The sequence below is a fragment of the Egretta garzetta genome, unplaced genomic scaffold, assembly GCF_000687185.1.
Source record: "Egretta garzetta isolate BGI_Z169 unplaced genomic scaffold, ASM68718v1 scaffold118, whole genome shotgun sequence".
Classification (NCBI taxonomy): Eukaryota; Metazoa; Chordata; class Aves; order Pelecaniformes; family Ardeidae; genus Egretta; species Egretta garzetta.
The window spans coordinates 1167048-1189448 of NW_009260484.1; positions in this window are offsets into that span (position 1 = coordinate 1167048).

Here is a 22401-nt window from a genome sequence, read left to right on the forward strand (position 1 = left end):
ATTTTAGTACCAGGCTGCGTAATGCCTGCCAGTGATTAGTTCTGTCCTGCAGGTGGGTAAAGGAGTTAAATCGAGTTTAGAAACGAGGCAGGGGGGGAAATCAGCTGGAGGATGCCGGGGAGAAGAAGAGCTTGCACAGGCATGGTGATGCCTTTGCAAATGTCACTTCCATTGAAGCTGAAGTATCAGATGGCGAGATGCAGAGGGTTTTCCTTAAAGCAGCTGGCTGTGCAGGGCACTGTGTGCTCACCGCAGGGAGCTAGTGTTGCTCAGCCCTTGAGGAAAGATGCTCAGCCCTTCCCCTCCTCCCCGCCAGGCAGGGAGGAGCTGTGGGGAGGCCACAGTACCCCTGCTGCCATGCCCCAGTGCCAGAACGCTTCCAACCAGCTTCCCCAGCTGGGGCTTGGCTTTTGGGGCACAAGGCGACAGTTTGATGCTTGTCAATGCTGATTGGGCTGATGGCTACCCCAGCCGTCTTTGGCCAACCTGCAGGAATGGCAGCAATGAAGAGAACACCTTCGGTGCATCCATAGCATCACAGCTGGCAACCTGTGTGAGCACTAACCCCCAGCCCAAGCTCCCTCCTCTCCTGGTCCATGCCAAGACGAATGTCACACAGCAGCCCCTCGCACTTGCTGCCTTGCCAGAGGGGAGTCACCCTGCTCCCTGCTCTCCTGGCCCTGCGGGGACACGGCCACCGTCGCCAGCTGGCAACCTCAGGGAAATTACCCAGCCCTTTGAATAAAAATGAATTAAGTAGCCTGGCAGTAACTCTGACCATATTTTATTAACTTGGCCAGAACCAAGTAATGTTAATCTCCCTCCCTGAAATTTCTTTTTTACAGCCAGGCTCTAATATATGAAAATGTGCTGGCAAAGTTTTCAGTAGGTTGTAACCCTTCAGTTAGTAACAACCATGCAGCGTGGGGTTATTGCTTGGATAGGGGCTGAGCCACAGCATGGAGCCCCACACAGCCCACCTGAGTACCAAGGCAGCGGGCAACAAGCTTCGCCCGCCGCTTGCTGTGTCACCTTGTGGTGAGGGATGCTTGGGTGCCTGACAAGCCCAGGTAGCCACCAGGCGAGGGCAGGGACTGGCTCTGGCCCGCGGGGGTGAATTGCTCTGCAGAGGTGCCTCCCTCCCTCTTTCTCCCCCAGGCAGGAGAACAACTTTTACTGGCTTGGCAAACGCTGAGCCTCAGTTTCTCTACAAAGTTGGGGGGAGCATCTGCTCGGACTGCTAGATATGATGCCTCAATGCCCGCCCTTGCTTTAGACATTGAGGTGCACCCCAGGGAAGATTCTGGCACCTAAAGAAAGGCAAAAATCACCTTCTGCACAGGTTACTACCCCTGGGCCACCCACTAAATGTGGTGGAGGCCAGGAAGGTGCTGCAGAGCAGGACTCTGCCCATCAGTGGCCCAGAGCTCCTGCCGCTGGCCCTGGTGGGGCTGCTGGGGGGCCAGCACTCCCGGGGAGGTCTCCAATGAGCTGGCAACCCACCAGGACCCTGGGGGACTTCTTCCTGTGTTTCACAGATGCTGTCTTTGAGCTTAGCACCAGCAAGGGAGTTGCCTTTGCAAGTCCTCAAAGAGGATGTGGGGCAAATTAGTATCTTCCCCCCCCCCCTGCATTTTCTTTCTCCACATAAGCCCTAGCAAGAAATAAAACTGCCCTGCCTTCCTTGTTTATTAGCAATAATAATCCTAATAATACTTCACACATCAATAAGAGCTTCCATCTGAGGAAATGAAAGCACTTTACAGACATTAACGATTTAAGACGCTTCGCCCATCTCTGAGATACATAAGAAAAACCATCCTCTTTTTAGAACTGGGAAGCTGAAGCAAATCGTAGGTAAGTGGCTTGTGGCCATGCAGGAAGGCAGCAGCAAGGCAGGACGAGGGTCCAGTCTCCTTTGCTCCCCCCTGTGACTGCAGCCCCCCTTTGCTATTTTTCAGCCAACTTCTTCTCTGTGCCCACGGTGCTCCAGTGGAGCCCTCAGAGGAGCCGCCACAAGGCTCCTGGGGGCCACCCCCAACTTGCTCACTGCACTGTTTGGCGACTGTTTGCCTCCCCAGCACCAACGTGCTTGAAACGGACTCGTTCTTGGGTGACTGCAGCTGCTTGCTACTGCCCACGGGGTGTGGGACCAGGTTTGCTCCAGCAGTTCCCACGTTTTGGTGATGCCCTCGGGGCGCAGTGATGCCCTGTGCTCCCTAAATGACCCTGGTCCTCGAGGCAGGCGGGGGAACCCACCGGTGGTTGGAAGAGCAGGGTGCTCCAGGGACGGGTTGGGTGTTGCATCCCATCCCAGGCAGCCTTATCTGTCCTTTTGCTGCAACCTTGCCTGCAAACATGCCGTGGCCGTATCAGCTGCTGGGCTGGCTGTGAACACGGACGCCATTGCCCAGCGGCTGTCCCGTTGCCTGCAGGGTGGGTGTGGGGAGAAGAAACCTGGTTATAAATAGTCGGATGAACTCCAGCTCACTGGGCAGCGAACTTTTTGTATATAGCTGCTTTGTAAAACGAAACTAGCCCGTGCCTCTCCGGGTGGAAAAGGAAAGCGAGCGGGGACCACACCTCTTCTATTATGTGTGTAGATCTGCCCATCGGGGTCTGGCAGCGCTTGCCTTGTTAAAAGAAATAGTCGTTATAGACATGGGACTGCTGGGTGGTTGGTTGTTAACTGTTTAGGGCACAACTTGAAATAATACAATTTGGCCCGGATCATGGGCCGAAACAGGATTTTCCGCCTTGAGACGTGACCAGATCTGGGTTGCCTGCTTCCCTCCGCTATGCAGAGCTTATAAATAACACCCTTCTCATCCTCAGAACAGCTTCTTTTTTTTTTTTTCGACATGAGAAGAAAAGAAAAAAAGACAGGCAAGCAAGCAATAGTGAAAGTGCCACCATGTTGTTCTATTTTAAATCCCGTTTGCCTGCAATTTCGCGTGCAGGCAGGGGAGGAGGCCACTGGGTCAGCCCACCACCGCCTGCCCGGCCGCCGTGGTGTGCGTGTGCCTGTGTACACTTATTGTTTTATCCTCACGTCACCTTTCAGCCGGTGCCGCTTGCCCTCCCTCCATCCCCGAAATCTCTGATTAATAGGTTTGCTTGCTTTTTATATCCACACATGTGGCGCATCTGGAGCAAGGCGTGCCTCCGCTTTCTTGTTGTTGTTTTTTTTATCTCCCTCTCTATCTATACGAGTGCGTTTTTGTGTGTGTGTGTGCGTGGTTTGTTTTTTTTTTTTACTTTACTTGCAACTGCCATGGCAACTGTTACATGTTTGGCAAAAAGCTTACAGAGAAGAAAAGGGGCTCAGAGCGCTCAGCTGGCAGATGTCCAGTGTAATCATGCCGCAGCGCCGAAATGAGGCCTTTGGCCGGCTGCCGAGCTAGGGAGAACAAAGATGTCAGTTCCCCATGTTGGCGGCGGCGCTTGTTTGGCACCCTTATATGGTTTCCCAGAACTCCTCGCCTTGGCGGCTTTCCATTCCCTTTAGGGCAGCAAACAGGATTAGCACACACAGACTTGTTTTTCTCTTTTCTCCTCCAACTGTTCCAATGACATCATCCCTGCTGCATTCAGCTGCCAGCAGGGTGACTTTGGGGGTGGGTGGGTTTTTTTTTTTTTCCTCTTCAAAAAAATCACCACTGCGCACACACCAGCAAGCACGACTGTTTAGGTAATGCTTGCACACCTTTCTTGTTAAATGAAAGCCCCTGAAGTGCGGCGAGCTTGGGCGAACCAAGCCAGACGCACTGCATTTTTTTTTCTGCTTCTCATAATTGAATTCCTGCAAGATAAAAATCTCCTTTTCCTCAGTAGGCTGTAATCAGCGCTCGCAGAGCTGTGGTTTCCAACTGCCCTCGTCATGTGCTTCCTTATGAAACTCCACGGAGAAATCGCCTTGGCACGGGCGCCGATTTAAAGGGCCCAGGAGCGGGGAGCAGCCCACACCGGCCCCCCGAAATGGTGCAGGGGTGCATGGGGGTCCACAGGGCTGCTGCGGGAGGAAAGCCCCCTCTGTTAAGGAAGGGGTTTGTTTAGGAGAGCTTTTAGTTGCTGCTGGCCGTGGAGGGGGGGGAAGAGAGATGTGCAGGAGAAACCGCTGAATTTTCTGCCTTTCCCCTCAAAGCCCAGACCAGTTTTCTGCTTCTGGACATCTTCTCCTCTGGGCATTTTCCTCTCCCCACCTGGTCTTTTTGCCAGCCAAATAACAGAGTATTGCCCCATTCTCAAGGGAGCCCCCCAAGGGGTACCAGCAGCTGAGCATCGCCCCCTGCCAGGAGGTTGGGCAGCCCTCGGTGGGGAGGCCGGGGGCGGTGGGGGCAGCGGGGCCAGCACCCTGCTCCCTGTGCCCCTTCCCTCACGGCAGCGCTCCTGTCCCCCTTGGCGCCGGGCTGCGGGATGTGACATTCCTGTCCTCCCATCATTGCAGGCCTGGGGAAGGGCCTGAAGGGGCCGGTGGGCTTCACGTGAAGGGCTGCTCAGTGATGGGGGATCTCCCCAGCGCAGGGGCCAGCCGCAGACCACTGGATCTTTGTCAGCACGGGAAGAGCTGGCCAGCCCAGTTCCTCCTTGGGTCACTTGGTTTTTCCACTGTGCAGGCAGACAGACGGACGGACAGACAGACGTAGACAGCAAAGCGGGGTTGCTAGGAAAGCTTTATGTAAGCAGCACTCGGCCGGCAGCTGACAGTGCAGCAAGTGTTCAGCTCCCAGAGCTCCACATCAAACCTGGCAGCACATCAAAACCTCTGTTTCATAACCCACTAGAAATAGGATTTTCTAACAGCGCCAAGAGGACTCGCCTTGTTGTGCAGGGACCTGGGATTTTACCAGTTGTCGATGGTTAACCAGGCAATGGCCTAAAAAATTTGGTAGTGCCTTTCCCCATGATGAGGTATGTGATTTTACCTGGCGCCATGCCTGGCGGCAGCAATGCCACCCTGGTCCACCTGCTAATAACATAACTTGGGAATTAATTAGCAATTAACAGCAACCAAATAATTACAGAATCGGCTGTCAGGAGAGAGGCCATGATGCTGTGAGTGGCTTTCCCAGGATGGGGACTGCTCTCCGCTGGGAAGGGGGTGTGTGAGCATGCCCTGGGGAGGGAGCTGGGCTGGAGGGGCGGGTTTCCCCAGGGGAGCACGGCTTTCCAGAGGCACTGGGATTTCACAGGAAGAAGAGGGCGCCAAAAAACAAAAATGGTGTACCTCAATCTCAATGGCTTTGCCCCCCTGCAGCGGCAACCCTCACCTGCTCGCCCCAGCTGATGTGCCGTGGGGCTGGGCTGGTGCCCGGGCTCCTCCGGATGTGCTGAAGGAGCAAGGGCGAACATCAGCCATGCCCCGAGCTGTATAATGTGTGTAGGGCACAGCTGGGGGAGCGCTTGCTTTGCAGAGCAGAGCGGTGGCTTTGGTCAAGCCTAGCTGTGGGCGAGGGGCTTGCTGCAGTGCTGAAGGGCAGCAAAACCAGTGTGCTGCTCCCACACCCTGCTTGCTTCCAAGGCTGCCCCTCTGCAAGAGGGAGGCAAGAGCCGCCCACCTCCTCTGCTCCTGGGCACCAGAGGGGATAGCAGCGTGCTCCACCTGGGCCTCTGCCCATCCCAGCTCCATGCTGAGATGTGCTGATGGCACAGGAAAGGCACTTATGGTTTTTTTCAGACGTTGAAAAAAGAATGAGTGCATTAGATAGATAGATTCATGGAGATGGAAAAGGCCCACGTATTCATCTTACTCATGGCCCTCTCCTCACTGATGAAGAGTTATCCCCTCCTGGACATGATCCAGTATTTTGTCCAGCCTCGTTTCTAGTGATTCAAGTGATGGGGCTTCCTTTGGGAAACTCCATCACTGCCTAAGGCTCTTTGCTGTTAGGAAGTGCATCTCGCCCTGCATTTGGCTTCAACAGTTTGTCTCTAGGCTTGCTTCCCAATGTGCCAGCTGCTTGTGGGCTCCTGTCTCCTCCAGGTGAACTAGATGTCTTGAGCTCTTTTCACTTTCTCCATTGGTCAGTCTTAATCCTTTAATCATTTACCGCTTTCCTCCTCTCCGCTGCCTTCTTCCCTGTATCGCCTGGGCCTGCCAGTCATGGCCACAGTATCTCTGGGTGGAGAGAGCCTCCCTGGTATGGGGCTGAGGCTCCGTGGGCTGCAGCAGTGGTGGCTCCCCAACAGCTCTGTGCTTCTCCAGCTCTGGGCCAGTGAGCGTGAGTTCAGCGGCTGGCACGTGAGAGCGCAGCTGGAGGGATGCTCTGTTTCACACCGACTGCTAACGGTCCAGAGGGGCTGTTCTGGCCAAGTCGGACTGCTGAGGCATAGAAACACCCTGGCCACACAGAGCCTTTCCCTTGGCCATGCTCCCTGCAGAGGAGCAGGCAAGAAGTTTGAGTGGAGGAAATTCTTGGTGCAACTCTGAAAGGGTGAAGTGCCAGGCCAGTGTGAGTGGGGCACTTTGCTGTTAGGAAGTGCATCTCGCCCTGCATTTGGCTTCAACAGTTTGTCTCTAGGCTTGCTTCCCAATGTGCCAGCTGCTTGTGGGCTCCTGTCTCCTCCAGGTGAACTAGATGTCTTGAGCTCTTTTCACTTTCTCCATTGGTCAGTCTTAATCCTTTAATCATTTACCGCTTTCCTCCTCTCCGCTGCCTTCTTCCCTGTATCGCCTGGGCCTGCCAGTCATGGCCACAGTATCTCTGGGTGGAGAGAGCCTCCCTGGTATGGGGCTGAGGCTCCGTGGGCTGCAGCAGTGGTGGCTCCCCAACAGCTCTGTGCTTCTCCAGCTCTGGGCCAGTGAGCGTGAGTTCAGCGGCTGGCACGTGAGAGCGCAGCTGGAGGGATGCTCTGTTTCACACCGACTGCTAACGGTCCAGAGGGGCTGTTCTGGCCAAGTCGGACTGCTGAGGCATAGAAACACCCTGGCCACACAGAGCCTTTCCCTTGGCCATGCTCCCTGCAGAGGAGCAGGCAAGAAGTTTGAGTGGAGGAAATTCTTGGTGCAACTCTGAAAGGGTGAAGTGCCAGGCCAGTGTGAGTGGGGCAGTCCTGGTCCTGTCCCCTTGAGGAGCATCATCAGCGCAGCTGCAGGGTGCCCTCATACCCAGGTGCCTGAGCTGGATGAAGCAAATACTTCCTGCGCAGTCAAAACAACTGGATTGGCCCAAGTTGCATCCCTGAGGGCACCATATGTAGAGCAGTCGCTTTACCTCCATCACCTTCACACGAGAGCACCCCATGTCCCGCATGGAAGTTATCATCTGCAGCTGATTCTTATGGATGTGCCCTCCTCTGTTTGGGGTGTCCTTATTCCTCACCCACCAGCTTGAATTGTCCCCACAGGAATATATTTCTGTGGTCATGTTTCAAGTCCCTTCTTGTCCTCTCACCCCATTTCCATTCTTCTGTGTCCCTCCGCTTGCAGCTCCTTGGTATGGAGCTGATGGGGCCACGAGCACCTTCGCCCTGTGCTCCCGCCCACAGCAGCAGGGGGTCACAGCCCCTGGTCCCCCACCAGCTTGTCCCCTCACACGCCGCCTCCCCTCCGCCTCTGGGCATTCATCACAGCACTCAGCACAACTCGGCCTGGGTCAGATGCCTGTGTTCCTCCTCGGCGTGGGACCCAGCGCTCTCCCTCTCTTTTTGTTTCCTTTTGTTTATGGTACTTGATCCAGCTTTCAGGCCATGCGCAAATGCTCTGCTGCCGGCCAACTTGAATTCGTTTCAAGGAAGATTGCACAAGAGTTCAGGGCTGGTGCTGGGAGCCAGGCCTGCTGGGCTGGCTGTTTTGTCCTCTCGGGCCCCGGTCCTGCTGGAGGACCTGCTGGCAGGAACCCCGGCCAAAGCGGAGTCAGCAGGATGCCTCATGGGCTGCCCGGCTGGGAGGAGCCAGCGCAGCAAAGTCCAACGGAGGTCAGGGACGGGCTTTGCAAATTTAGTTAAAATAAAAAAAAAAAGAAGAGAGCAATAGAAGTTTGTCTGGGTTGCTTCGCTCTCTGTTAAAGCCATGCTGACTGATGGCAAACCCAGCTACCTCCAGGTATAAATAGCTTTTCTTCCAGTCTCACACTGGGGCTAGGCAGTAAAAGCTCTGCTGCTGCTGGCTGTGGTGGAGGAGCAGCGAGGGAGGGGTTGGCAGCCTTGCGCCTTATGCAAGCCAAAATAGCTCCCCCAAAGTCAAAGGGGAAGAGCCGGAGAGGTCCTGATGGCTTATGCAGCTGCGGATGTGTCCAGGAGCCTGAACCACCTTCCCTCAGCAGCGGGGCTGAGACACCCCGTAGAAGCAGCTTGTCAGGTTGCCGTTTGCAGTCTGGCTGGCCTTTGGTGAGAGAAAGCACTTACTACCCCTCATCTCTCAAGCATAGCTTGTATTTCAAGTGACGTGAAAAAAATTTTTTTAATGGTTCCTAACTTTATTTCAAAGGCAGGCTTGTTCTGTTTGGTTGGTTGGTCTGTCATTTTGGTGACCTTGTCAACAAAGATATTAGCAAAGAGCTGATAGGGGAATACTTGGAAAAATCAAACCTATCTGCACGAGAAGGCTGTGGTAGGGCGGACCCTGAGAGAGTTAGCTGACCCGCTGAGCCTATGTCAATTATTTTTGAAAAATCACAGGGCACAGGAGGTTCCTCAGCAGCCTGTGGCTGAGATGCTGAAGTGCCTTATGACACCCACTGCCATCACAACTAAGAAATTCTGTTTACAGAATTACAGACACAGCAACCTCCCTGCTTTGAAGGAATTTGGAGCAACTTAAAATCCCTTAGGAAAGCCCTATCTTTCTCAGAGGTGGGATTCATCTTAGCTGGCTGTGAGAGTTTGAAAGTCACACAGCCATCCATCCAAGCTAATCATCCTTGCTGCTCTTACAGGGCATGAGGAGGAACGGGCGTCTCACGAAGCATGGCTCACTTACAAGTTCAGTGGGACAAATCTCTTGCTGGAAGTGCCCACCTCTTCCATGGAGCACAGCAGGAGCCTAGGACATTTGGTTAGCCCCAGCTGCCTACCTTAGAGAAGATGAGCAGTGAATGGTCTGACCCACCCTGGAGAATGGACTCACTTTTGGTCCTTTAGAGCCACAGAGGAGGTGCCTGGTGACTTACGGTGGCTCTGCAATAACATACAAATTCTTCCTCTGGCTCCCAGATTCCAATGCAGCTTCTTGGCTGTTGGTGATCTCATTAAAAACCCTGATGTGGCCCCTGAATTATTCTCACTTCCACCAATTTCATTTGAGTACATGGTAATATTCTCCCCATACTTTCCAGTTTAACATAATGCTGATAAATTATATGACAACGATAAATTTTCATTTTATTTAAAGCTGTTTATCATCCATATCTATTATGGAAAGTCATCAATTATGCAAAAAGCGTGAATGTTTAAAGAGCCTCTAAAGTGTCTCTATTTATGGATTGCATGTTGTGTCTTCTTTACTCCTTGCTTGTGCACACACTGGAGAGGCTCCTCTGTTAAGTATCATTTTTGCACAAAAAGCCTGAAAAATGGAACTCGACAGGGGAATCTTTGGCAAGCTGGAGGCTTCTTGCAAAATGTGGCTGAGCCATAAAAATTTAACTTTATGGAGAATCCCTCGACCCTTGGAGCTAGATCTAAATCAGAGGACCAGTAAACTAGATGGATGCAGTGTGCCTGGGGTCAAAGAGCCAGGCTCTGTTTCTTGCCTGAAGTCACCTTCCACAGCTTAGCCAGGGCCTCTCAGTGAAGGGGAAATAGAATCATAGAATCATTTAGGTTGGAAAAGACCTTTAAGATCATCAAGTCCAACCACTGGACTTTGGTCCTTCATGAGCTCTCGTTAGCAGAGGAATCCACACTACTCACAGCCCGATGACTTCTGCAGTCTGTGGTCCCTTGTAAAAGCCGCAAGAGCTGCATCCCAACAACTGGGGCAGGTGTGGACCACACTGCAGAGACTCATGGATTGCAGAGGGCTGTGCCTGCTTGGGAGCGAGGGATCAAGATGCTTGAAATGGCTGAGATGTTGTAAGTCAGGCAGCTATTGCTTGTCTCTGAGCTTGACCAGCAACCTCTTCGCTACGAAGGCCCAGATTCTGCTCGCAGGGCAGCATCTTTGGAGCCACCTTGCATTAACACCAGTGTAATTGTCAGCTTGTTTTGGCATGTGCATTAAATCACAGCAATGGGGGGATTTTACACCAAGGAATGCAGGTCAGGGAGTGAACACCAGAGACTCTTTAAAGGGGTTGGAGACGTAGGCATCTTGGATCGCTTCTTTCTTTCCTTTTGAGATGCTGAGGGGGGACAAAAAGAGGTAAAGTAAGGAAATTAGATCACAAAAAGAAAATTAACTAAACAGCACCATCCTGGCCCGATGCTGATCTTGCACACGATGTGCCAGTAAATCCTGAGTAATTCGGCGCACATCTGGGTGTTTCTGGGGTGGCTCTGTCTATTCAGGCCTGCCAGGGCATTGGAGGGGGCCTGCAGCTGCCACGGCTCTCCAGCAGCGTGCGACAGGAAAGGGAGAGCTTTCTCACACATCTGACACAAGCGGCTGATTGTGGGGATTGCTGGCGGGTGACCTCCCTGCGCCGCTGGTGCCGGGGCTGCTGGCTCCTCCAGCACGGGCGCCCACCGGGGGACCCTTCTGCTCTTGCATTACAACGCCTGCAGCATTGGTAAGTGTCCTGTAGCTGCTGAAGACTTGGGTACTTAAACATCTCCCTGAAGTAATTAGCTGTGTTTTTAAATTACTTACAATTTATGTAGTGCTGTAGGGGATGTGTCGGGTTGTGACAAGGAAGGGAACGTGAAGCCCGCGGAGTGGGAAGCGTGATGGCATCTGCTATTTTTAAACATGCCACGCAAGGTCCCCTCCACGCTCTCCCTGCACCCAGCGCTGGTGTCTCCCGCCCTCCTGCCCTTCACGGCACTTGGTGGTCTTTGCCATGAAATCCCTAATTTTATTTCAATTTTTCCTTTCCCCTTGCAGCCATCAGGAGATGTCCTTGACAGCACCATGTGCCTTTAAGCAAAGTAAGCAATAACACAAGAGAGGATTTGCAGCCATCATGCCTTTTATTGAGTGCATTAAAGGCCTGGGATCAAAGGCTGGCTACTTCCAGCGCTAGAAGAGTTGCAGTGGCACATTAGTACGATTTTTTTCCCCCTACCAGTTCAAACAGCTATGCAAATTTTCCATTCAGCTTCTATTTTTTCTCTAAGCTCATGGGATGAGGAAGGATGTCCTCTGAATCCTGGCTTCTCCCATGTCAGACGCTGCCTCTCATTGCTCTTGTCCTGAGCCGACCTGGCTGTCAGGAAGCTCTGTACCCAGTGCTCTGACTGTTGGGCTGGTCCAGAACACCACTCCTCTGCTGGAGACAGAAACCTTTTGCATTACAGCCATGGGTAAATCCCGTTTCTCTCATGCCGCACAGAGAAATGCTATTCCGTTTTGGTAGCTCACTCCCATACATGGTGACGAAGGGAGAGGTCCCCCCCGGGAGGAGACTCCCTACAGCCCTCAGCATCCTGGTACCTATCTGTGCACATCATCATCTCTGTATTTTACCTCCTCTGCTGGACGTACTCTCCAGCACATCCTGGGATCGCGTTTGCCTTTCCATAACTGCATCCCGTTGGTGCACAAAATCATTAACTACCAGCATGCCCTTTTCCCCTTCAGCCAGTTCCAGATGAGTTCACAGTTCACAGCTTCAGTTTCTTGCTGTTAATCCATAAACTATAACCTTTACATCGGGTACTGTTCTATGTAATTAGATTTCTATTACATGATGTTCTTTCCAGCGGTTAAACAAGGCTTGCTTTACTTAAACAGCAAGCCCCAGGTGAGGTTTAATTGTAACCTTGGCACTAAAGCTCCATGTTTGCACACCGCTCTCTTGAAGCCTCCGGTCCACCACACCATCACCTGTACTTATCTTGACGTGACACATTAGCAATCATCTGTAGCTCTCTGGCAGCGAGACCCAGCCTTGTCCTGCAGGACATCAGCCCTCTCCCAAGGGCCCGCTCTTTCCATGGAGAGAAGAATAAAACCAGGATGCCTCCAAGTCAGGTCACCCTGACTGCAGTGTAAACATGCTGCCTGCTCTGGTGCAAGGTGGAGTGGAAAACAAAGGCACAATAGACCAAACAAGGTCAATACACACAGTTTGATCCAATTATACATCTAAAACCAGGGCTCTTTGTCCGACGGTTTTTATTTTGTGCGGAGAGGGAGGGAAAGCAGCCTTACACGTAATGGAGCAGTGCTGGGTACTGAAACGAGCCTCCTCTCACATAAAGCATCAGTAATGCCTCCTAAACCCACCTGTACTTTAGCCGAGTTTTCATTTACCCCCACTCTTGCCTCTGCCATTCCCTGTGGTTAAAAAATGTTGCTATGCAGGAAAAGTTTCCTCCGGCAGCACACAGGCTGTGGCCGTCCCCCTCCCCGAGCCCAGTGGCTGCTTTGATGGCACAGTAAGAGAAATGCCTGGGGAAGTGAATCAATAGCAGCAGGCTGGCCAGTTGCAGGGTGAGGATGGGGTAAATCACTGGAAGAAACTTTCCCAGCCACCGGAGGAGTTGGGAGAACAATGTGAAGAAGAGGATGTGAGGCACTTCCCGCAACTGGCCAGCCCTGCGCCAAGGAGCATTGCAGCCTCCGGCGCAATCGTTGCACCCCGTCATCGTCCAGAGGCAGCTTTTGCTGTTTGCTGTGGGTTTCTACACTCGTCGGGAAAGCATCGTTTCTTCTAGTGCTCTGTCAGAGATCTAGCCCTGTGTCCTCCCGCCCTTCTGATCAACATCTACCCAGCCCGTCCAAGGCAGGTCCCTGGGCCAGGCTGAGGGTATGCTGGTTCCTCTCTAGGGTCTGACTTTTGTTCTTTTCCCATCCCTCTTCTCCTCCTCCCACCCTGAGAGATGGAGATAGTGGATTTCTTGCTTGTTCTGTTTTCCCATAACCTCTATTACCAGCCACTTGAATCTTTCTGTCTAGATCCTGCAGAGATGCTTCTCTCTATAATATTCGAGTGCCTTTTGCAAGTGGAAAAAAAAAAAACCCCAAACCAAACAACCCAGCCCTGTGATTTTCCTCCCTGCTATCAGGAAACAGGTTTGTTTGTTTTTTTAATGAATGCAAAAGAATGCAGATAGCGGTGAGGAAAAGCTTGGGCAATGAGTTCGGCACTTCTTTATTTAGGCTCCTCCATGTATATCAGCTGAGCCCAGCAGGCGGCAAAGCAAGAGCTGGATGTTATTTCAGGAAAAGCCTGGTCTTTCATGCTTGAGACAGAGTAGTGTCCCTGGAGGGGAACTCTCTGCTCCTGTTGTACATGGGTGATTTAGGCGGAAAAAGGACAAGGAATTCCAGCAATGCTGCTTTTCTTCTCTGGCTTCCCAGCTTTGCATAGCAGGTGTCCCCAGGGCTGCCCACTGCCACCGAGACAAGTCGCAGGGGTTCATACCTGCAGCCCTGCCTGGCCTGGTATTTCCCATGGCTGCGGTGCTGGGCGCTTGAGGCTGCACAGGGCTGGAGACAGAACGGGGACGTCCATGGTGTGGGAGATGGACCATGCGCGGTGGTGCCAGGGACTCTGCCACTTAGGCCATGAGGGCAAGGCAGCCGTGCTAGGTGGCATGGGCTGAACGCTAGTAACAGGTTCATTCCAGCTGCGTGCTTGCTGGAAGCAGTGGACTGAAATCACAGTCACACTGATGTCAACACCAAAAAGGAAAAAAAACCAAAACCAAAGTAATGTGTCAGATTAAGCACATTTCTTTTGACTTACTGCTTGGCACTTCATGCCAGTTTTAGCGGTTTCTACCTTACTGAAAGTCAAATTTCACTCTCTAAGGATCACTTCAGCATGAAAAGTGGCAGTGCATCACACAGAGCAAGGTGCTTAGACTTATAATTTTATTCAAACATCATATATATTTTGGCCACGGCTCTTTGCTGAAACCAGCACAGATTCAGGCTTGGTCAGCCTGAAACTGCATTTTTCAGTGCATAAAATACCCATTGCACTTTTTTATCTGGCTCTAGCCATGATACTGTGTGAGCCATGTCTTTGCGATGACTTGGTAGTTAAAGGCACATATGTTCTTTGGGATCCAAGCAGCTCCGAGATAGGTCACCTCTGGTTCTAAACCTGATATTCATTTGCCTGTGGTGAGCATATTTCGTCCTCGGTCACACAGGATTTTTGCTTCTTTCAAAGTATGTCTTTTGTAGCAGATTTTTATGCAGATTTTTATGCAAGAACTTATTACTAGGTTGTTTTCTATTGATGCAGAGAAGTCTTTCATGCAATTTGCATCCCATTAACAGCTTCATAAGAGACGATCCTGATTCTAATGGCTCTGCACAATAAGCCAATAAAGCCAAATATGGAAAGGATTATGGAGTGCATTGCTGTTATACCCAGAAAATGGCTCATACGTTCAAAAGAGATGCGTCGACTCCTCTGAAACCTAAGGTTAGTCCTAAGAATTACTACTACTGGTATTTTTCAGCAGTGCTTTGACTGTCTTTTATCTCCTGTTGGTTGCCCTCTCCATTTTCTTGTGCTGGCAGCAGAAACCAAAGAGGAGTCCCAGCCTTCAGGGTCCACTGCCTCACATGTGGGCATCCTACGCAGCCTGCCAGGTGGAAAATGCTGCCGTATTCCAGCATTGCAACAAAACCGGTGCTGTTACATCATTTCTGTAGTGCTGGAATAACAACAGAGGCTGCCTTGGGGCAGGTATAGGCACTAGCCAGTGTCCCTGCCACCGACACCTTCCTGTAGGTGTATTTGCACCCTGTGCTTCCCCTGTAGGAAAGGCCAGGTGTCTGCGCTGAGCCTTTCAGATCTGCAGCCCGTCTTTGATGCTGCTGGCATGATGTAGGTTGGTGGGCAGACCTACCAGCTGTGGAGGATGAATAACCCTCTCCCCCGGTGTCAGAGTTTCAATCCTTAGCCTTGGGGGCTTTTTATTGAGAGTTTTGTAAACAGGGGATTTGGAAGCGAAGGCCAGACGTCAGAAGCCAGCTTCCCGCTGCCAGAGGCCCTACAGCTCTGCAGAGGCATGTGGGGGGGAGCCTGTGCAGGGAAATGGCACTGAGGTATGGGGAGGTTTCTGCTCCCACCCCTCAGGGAGCACGTGTGTACGCTGTTTCTTACCAGGGTTAAGAAAACCACTGCTGTGATGGATCTGGCAGTGGAGCCACGAGGCTGGTGGGAAGCTGGCTCGGAGGAGAGCGGGAGCGTGGTGGTAGAGGGAAAAGCAGCAGTCCAGAGCATGGTGGGACCTGCCTACAGCTGACTTTTCCCTCCTTCCACCAGATCCTTCCTTGTCTGCTCCTGCTTCATCTGGGAACAGCAGTCATGGGTCAGCTCAGCCATCTGGCTCCCTTGTGCCCTCTCTTTTCCTGCAGGACACAGCCTGAAGTTCTCATACAAATTCAAGTAATTGTCCAGGCTCCTGGGAAATACATGAAAGGGCACTCTCTTGAACTGTGGCAATGCCCAGACCACATTCTCTCCCAGCACACATGTAATGCGTTGCACGTTGTTAACTAGCTCAAGGTTTTCGCATGCTCAGTTGCCTAATAGAGAGACTTTCTTCCGTCTGCAACAAACAGCACTCAGAAAAGTTTTTTTACCTTCTTTGGTCACACTTGTACATGCTCTTCTTGTGTTTCAATTGCTTGGCTGTTATGGGGCTTCAGCATATTTTGTTTGCAAATTGCAGCCTGCATTTTCAGCTTCACAGTTATCAATGTTTTCTTTATGCCTCCATTTCATTTAGAGGTGGCTCGTAAGTGCAACATGCAAGTGGAGCCAACCACACAAACAGCTGCTGAGCACGCAGTGGGAGGTGTTCAGAAACGTGGCAATGATGAGCTGGACATAGTCCCAAACGAGCTCAGCGTAACCTTCCCAAGTAGAGGGGTCCCCTGTCCGCTGCCCCCCAGCCGGATTGTGACGCCGCCCTCAGGTGCCAGCCACCCCCTGCCCCTTGGCACGGTGGGTTGGGGTTCTTGGGCACACATGTACAGTGGGCTCGTCCTCCTGGGCTGCTGTGAATGGAGCAGATCTGGTGTTGCCAGGCTATGGCCAGCTCTGGCATTGCAAGACTCATATCCATGTGTGCACAAACATCTGCAAAAGGCTTTTTTTTTGCAGACAAAATTGAGCACTGACATCGGTTTTTTTATGGCAGCGTTTTCGGAGTCATGCTGTATTCACACAAGGTCTGTTTTCCTTTAACTGCATTAAGCAGCTGCTGTTGGTGATACCAGCCTTTGAGACAGCAGCACCCTGAGCAGATGACCTGAGAATTTTTCCATTTGTTGCAAAGGACTGAACAGGCATCATTGCCTTTCCTGAGACCCGCAGGGTGCACTGACCAGGCTTTGGCAGTGGCAGGGACTGGATCCCGGCTTCAGGTCTGCATGAGGGGCTGAGTCAGCCAAGCTGTGATGTCTTCTGATTCACGGTCTGGTGTATTCTGGCCTCATCTCCGTATGGCATGGCTCTGAGCTGAATGCACGCCCCTCATGGGAGCACTGCTGGCTGCCTCGAGGCAGGCCCAGGCTCAGGAAGGTGCTCAGCTGTGGACCAGCCCGAGGAGATGGCCTCAGTCACCTCCCACGGTGTAGGTTGTCTAGGAATGACATCTGCTCGCCTCAAAATGTAATTTTCATTGCCACAGGATTTTGCACTAACCCAAGCTTTTGTGCTTCTTAAATTTCTAGCATCTGTCGGGTGTAACTTTATCAAACACTAAAAAAGACAGTTCAGCCAGCTTCAGTATGTCCCTCCCTTGTTTTCTTTTCCCTTTCTTTCAGACTTTGAATTTTCCTTTCCTCTGGACTGTATATCTGTTTTACCCTTTACCTTTTTCTTCTACAAGTGTGTTATGGTGATGCCTAGCAAACACCAAGACCTTATTAGGCACAGCCAACAAAAATGGTCTCCAAAGAGCCTGACTATAAAGTGCCTTTTTTTGAAGTTTCTGCTTTCAGTTATTTCTTTCACCACTTTTCCCTCCAACCTTTTTTCTGGGTATCTCTTTCCTTCCTTCCTTCCCCTGTCTTCTTTTATTCCCATGTCTTTTCTCTTGTTCTCTGGAGCTTTTTGCTCCTTGTCTCTCCCCCCACCCCCCACCCCTCCTGCCTTCCTGGCTTCTGTTTCCTTAATTTTCCACTTTCTATCTCCCCAGTAGCCTCTAAAACCATCGCTTATCTATTGGCTTCTGCATCAGACATTTGCACCCCCTTGCAGGCTCTGCTGGCCCCTTGATGCCCCAGCAGCACGCAGAAAGGAGAGCGAAGCTTAGTGTTCCCTTCCTCAGTCTCATGGCAGAGGTAAGGCACATTTTCCTTTCCTCCCCACAGGCAGCAAGTGGTACAAAAGCCCACTGGGGTCTCTGCCTCTATGCACTGGAGCAGATGCCTGCAGGAATTGCTCCCAACTTCCCTCGCAGGCTGGTGAGCAATGTGCTGCGATTTCCTCCATCCCAGGAGCGTGGCACTAAGGAGCTGGGAGGAGTAGCATTACTGAAACATGTCTTTTTTTTTCCCATCTGCCCCTCTGTTCACAGCCAGAGAGGCATACAAAATCCTGTCCTGAAAAGGTTTTGGTGGAGCAGCCAGTGAGTTGAAGAGCTGGCTGATCTTGCTCTCCGGTGGAGATGGAGATGCCTGAGCCAGGCTGCAATGCAGGAAGCGACCCAATACGGGGGGGCGCTATGTTTCTCACAGCCCGACACCTCCTCCACTGAATCTGGCCCAGCTGTGCCCCCTGCAAGGTCGGTGTGGAGAGCAGGCACCCCCACGGCTGTGTGGTGGCCCCACATTGCTCGGCAGGGTTAGCCACCTTGAATGCCAGGTTAGTGGGCGCAGAGCCAGCATTCATCCTTAGAAGCTCTTCCAGCACTGGGCCAGCATCCATGGATTTTGCCTTTATCAACACATGTCTTTGAGGGTTGCCCTTGGTAAAGAATACTTTACCAAGCAAAATGATTGTTTTCTTTACAGTTAGAATACAGTTTTCCAAACACTTGGTACTGTTCAGGTTTATGCTTCAGACCACAACTTACAAGTCAAATGTTGTGCTCCTCAGTATAACTTCCTTTAGCTATGATTTTATTTCTTTGGAGGCTTCTGCTAACCCTCTACAATGTTTTCCACCATTGCATTGCAATGCCTGCGCTGGCACTGAAGGCTTTTATATTTGCTGGCTGCAGCTAGGGTTGATGTGCACACATAGACAGGGTTGGAGCTTTTGGGGTGGCTTTCTTGGGGGTTTTCAGGCAGGTTGTGCAGCACAGACTTTGGGGAGCAGAGAACTGTGGGAGTGCTCTTGGTTAAAAGACAAGCTGATGGGCCCAAGCATACAGCTGCGGCCTTGACAGGTTACATTTCTGTTTGCAGTGTCACTTCCTATGACGCTTGCAACGGAGGTAACTGTTTGCACTGTCATAACATTTCTTCTGCTGGGGCTTCCTGGCCGTGGATGCTGCAGCATTACTGCAGGGCACATCACCCTGCTCCCCAGGCGCTTGCTGGGAGCCAGCCCGCAGACAAGCCCCTTCTGCTGGCCAGGCCCTGGCAGCACATAGCCTGCCGTGCTTGTGGAGCTGGCTCCCTGTTGCCTGCCCTGGCTTTCCTGCCTGAGCTCTTCACCATGCATGGTGTGGTGCCCAAGGGACTGCCAGCTCCGGAGGTGGCCATCGCCACAGAGCCTCCTGCAGTCGCCTGGGACAGGCCGATGAACACAGGTGTCTGTGCCCTCTAGCACAGCTACAAACCCAGTTCTTTCTGCAAAGCCCTGAAAATGTATGAATGCTAATAGGAATGATAATTGTCAATAAAATCACGAGCCATGCCTTACTCTAGATTTCAAATTAAGCTGTGAGGAACTAGTACAGAGATCTGGATGGACAGTGCCCCTGAAGATGGTGAAATTTTGTCCCTTCTTGCAGGAAGCGCAAGGCTCCTTGTTGCTGGTGAGACACATGTTGCTCTCCAATACATTACCCCAAATCCACAGAAGGAACCATTGGTACTACTGATTTCTTTTATTAATACTGAAAAGAGCATTTCCTGTGTACAATACGCAATGTTCTGCTCACCTGTGTGATCTATAGCTAGTGCCCATTTGTGCTGCCTCTGCAGCTGGTACCCTGCTTTGTTATTTCCATCATGATACTTACAGAATTCGGCATTGTGTGTTTTGCTTGCAAGATCATCTCAGGCAGGTCTGGCTTGAAATACTTGTCCTGCAGTCTGACATTTGCCCATGAGATTTCCCCAGCCATGATAGTTTCTAGCTGCTGCTCCCCTTGGTATTTTAAGTCCTTTTTGGGAGAGGAAGTTGGGAGAGCTGGAAGGAAAGGTGCAAGGTCCTTCATGTGTGCTTGCAGACAAGTGCCACTCGCACCATGCAGTGACCAGATCAGCCCTCACCTTTGCACGCATCTGCCCTGAGCTGCAACTCACACCCACCTCTGCCTCCAGAAATGCAGAGGTGCAGAGGGGATCCCAGTTTCCATATAATAAATTGGGTCCTAATTTCCTTCTGGGGACCGGTCTTAAGAGAGGTTCCTTGCCCATTCATGCACACGCTTCTCATCCATGTCTTGCACACCCACTGATCCAGCCCCCTGACTGCTCACCACCAGCCTGGTCCCCCACTGACACAAGCAAGGGGACCCCCAGGCAGGGACGAGCCCAGGAATACACCTCCCACATCTGACTTGCACTTACCCCTAGCCACGCCAACAAGGGAGGGGTGTTGAGAAATCTCACCTAGCAACAATATGGCTAGGCAATGTTTTATATATCTGACATATATAACAAGGCATATTGCATTGATGAACTTCGTGTCAAATCAGTGCACAGAGTTAACAAGAACCCAACAAACGGTAAAACAAATGAACATACCTGACGTGCTGTTTTACACAGTGCAGGATCGCATCCAAGGCATGAGTTCAAGGGATCCAGCCTGCAGCATTTATTTAAAGATGTGGCGTGCTTTTACCTGTGCAACAAGCCCCCATTCTTAGATAACCTTAGGGTGCTTAAGGTCAGGAGGCACTATTTTGGCCATCAGTTCTGCCGTACCAGCAAGAGGCCAGGTCATGAGAAAAGATAAATGAATTATCTGGTAAAGGGAGAAAGGAAATGTCTCTGGATGGCAGATAGGATTCAAATGGGATTGCTGAGGATTACCAGAGCTGCTGCTCTGCATTTGACACCAGCGGAGAGGGAGTCTCCCTTTCCTGTGTCGAGCGCTAGGCTTTGTGGGCAGCCAGGCAAACGTCCGACACACTTTTTGTGTGATGACGCGTGGAAATCTAAGGTGGCAAACAGAGAGTCCTGAGAAGAGATGGAGGCTAGAGGGGAAGAGGTGTAATGAGCAGAGCAGGCTACAAAACTGCATGATATAAAGCCCTGGAGCACTTTAAGGGGAGGCCTAACGTGGATTGGAAGACAACAGAGCTGCATTTCTAGACACCTAAGGGAAGGCAGGGAACTGCGGGTGTGTGTGGGGAAATTACAGCCAAAAGAGGTATTTGAGGCAAGGATTTCTACTAAAGGCAGCAAATGGGCAGCATTTGCCACACCAGGACAGTCCCTACAGGAGGCCAGAGAGGAGGCTACCGTCAAGGTAAAAGAGGAGAAAGAGTGAGTGTGAGGATATTTATTCAGAGCCATGGTGTTTCTCAGCAAGCTGCAAGAGGAAACCTGTGGCAGCAGATTCCCAAAGGCTTGCAACAAGACGCCACTTTGGTCAGTGGGACAACACCAAGTAGGCTGCAAGCAAATTCTAACATCACTCCATTGTATTAAGCCGACTCAATTCATGCTGGTTTTATGTTTTCCTGTTGCCCTTTTTTTCTAACCAAAGCTATTTAATTAGCTAAAGATACAATTGCCTTGCTTGGTTCAGTTGTCCTCACTGAGAAATGACCTCCAGTGTTGGGAGGTTCAGATGCAGGCTGCGAGTTGAGTCCCAAAGCTTACCCAGTCCTGGAAACTCTTAGAAGTGGGGCTGGCAGGATCACTGGTTGGCCCAGCTGCTCCTCCCTGAGCATTAGTGCTCAAAAACCTCTAACACTGGATATTCTTCACCTCTCTGGGCAACCTACTCTGGCACTTACCTGTCCTTGCTTTTGGAAGGGTTTTTAGCGTCGTTTCTTTGCTCTAATTTAAGACTGTTACTCTAGTACCCCAAATGGGCTTAGGAATAAGATTATTCCCTTCCTGGTTTATATATTAGACAACCACTACCATGTCTTCCTCGCCCCCACACCTAGGTACAGATGACCTTATCAATACGGTTTTTCACTTTTAGGTTATTCATCCCTTCCCAGTTGGCGCCTTTTCTGGACCATTGCCATCGCCCTCCTTTGCACTTTCTGCAATCGGCTCAGTCTCCCAGAACTGCAGCGGCCAAAACTGCACAGATGACACTTCAAATGAAGCCTTGACAGCATAGGCAACAGGGGAAGAATGGTTTCCTGTTTGTCACAGATGCACTTCTGTTTGTACACCTCATTAGAGCACTTTCATTTTTTACTGCAGCATGACCATGATCATTCACGTTGAGCTTCCATCCCTAGATCTTCTTCAGCAGAACTGCTGCTGTACTGGTTGTTCCCCAGTTGGTCTTGTAGTCCTTGGTGACACCTACACAAATGCAGAGCTCCCCTTTCTCCCTTGCTGAATGGCGCTTCTCTCCCCATCCCTCTCCCCCGTTTGTCAAGAATGTTTTGCATTCTCCTCCTGTTCTCCAGAGTGCTTGTTCTTCATGGTGTCCTGTGCTGATTTAATAAGTGTTCCCTACTCTTGGGTTTTTTTCAAAGATATTAATGAAAATACTGTATGCTGCCAGACATAAAACAGATGGCTTCAGACTTCATTTGATACGTACTGCCAGTTTGACAGTGAAGCATTTTTAAGTGCTCTTAGTCTGGTTTTCCAACCAGCTGTACACTCCTCTAATAGCAATTTCTTCTAAGCCGTGTTTCTTTACTTGGTTTATGAAAATGTCAGGTGAGACGATGGCAAAAGCCTTATTAAAATCAAGATCTAAGACCTCCTGTAGAAGGAAATGAGAATGATTTGATGTGATTTGTTCTTGTCAAATCAGCGCTCGCTGTTCCTCATCTGCCTGTTGTCTTATAGATGCTAGAAAATAGTTTATCAAATTACCACTTCCAGTATTTTTCCAGGAACTGAAATTAATCTGCCTGGTCTCTGATTCCTGCCTCCTCCTGTGCCGTGTCTGCCCCCACCCCTTTTCATGGTAGGTGCTAGGTTTGCTTTTCCCAGTGTGCAGAAACTCATCCCCTCACCCCAACTTCTGTCCTGATGGCACTGAGCGGGGCTTCAGCCGCGTT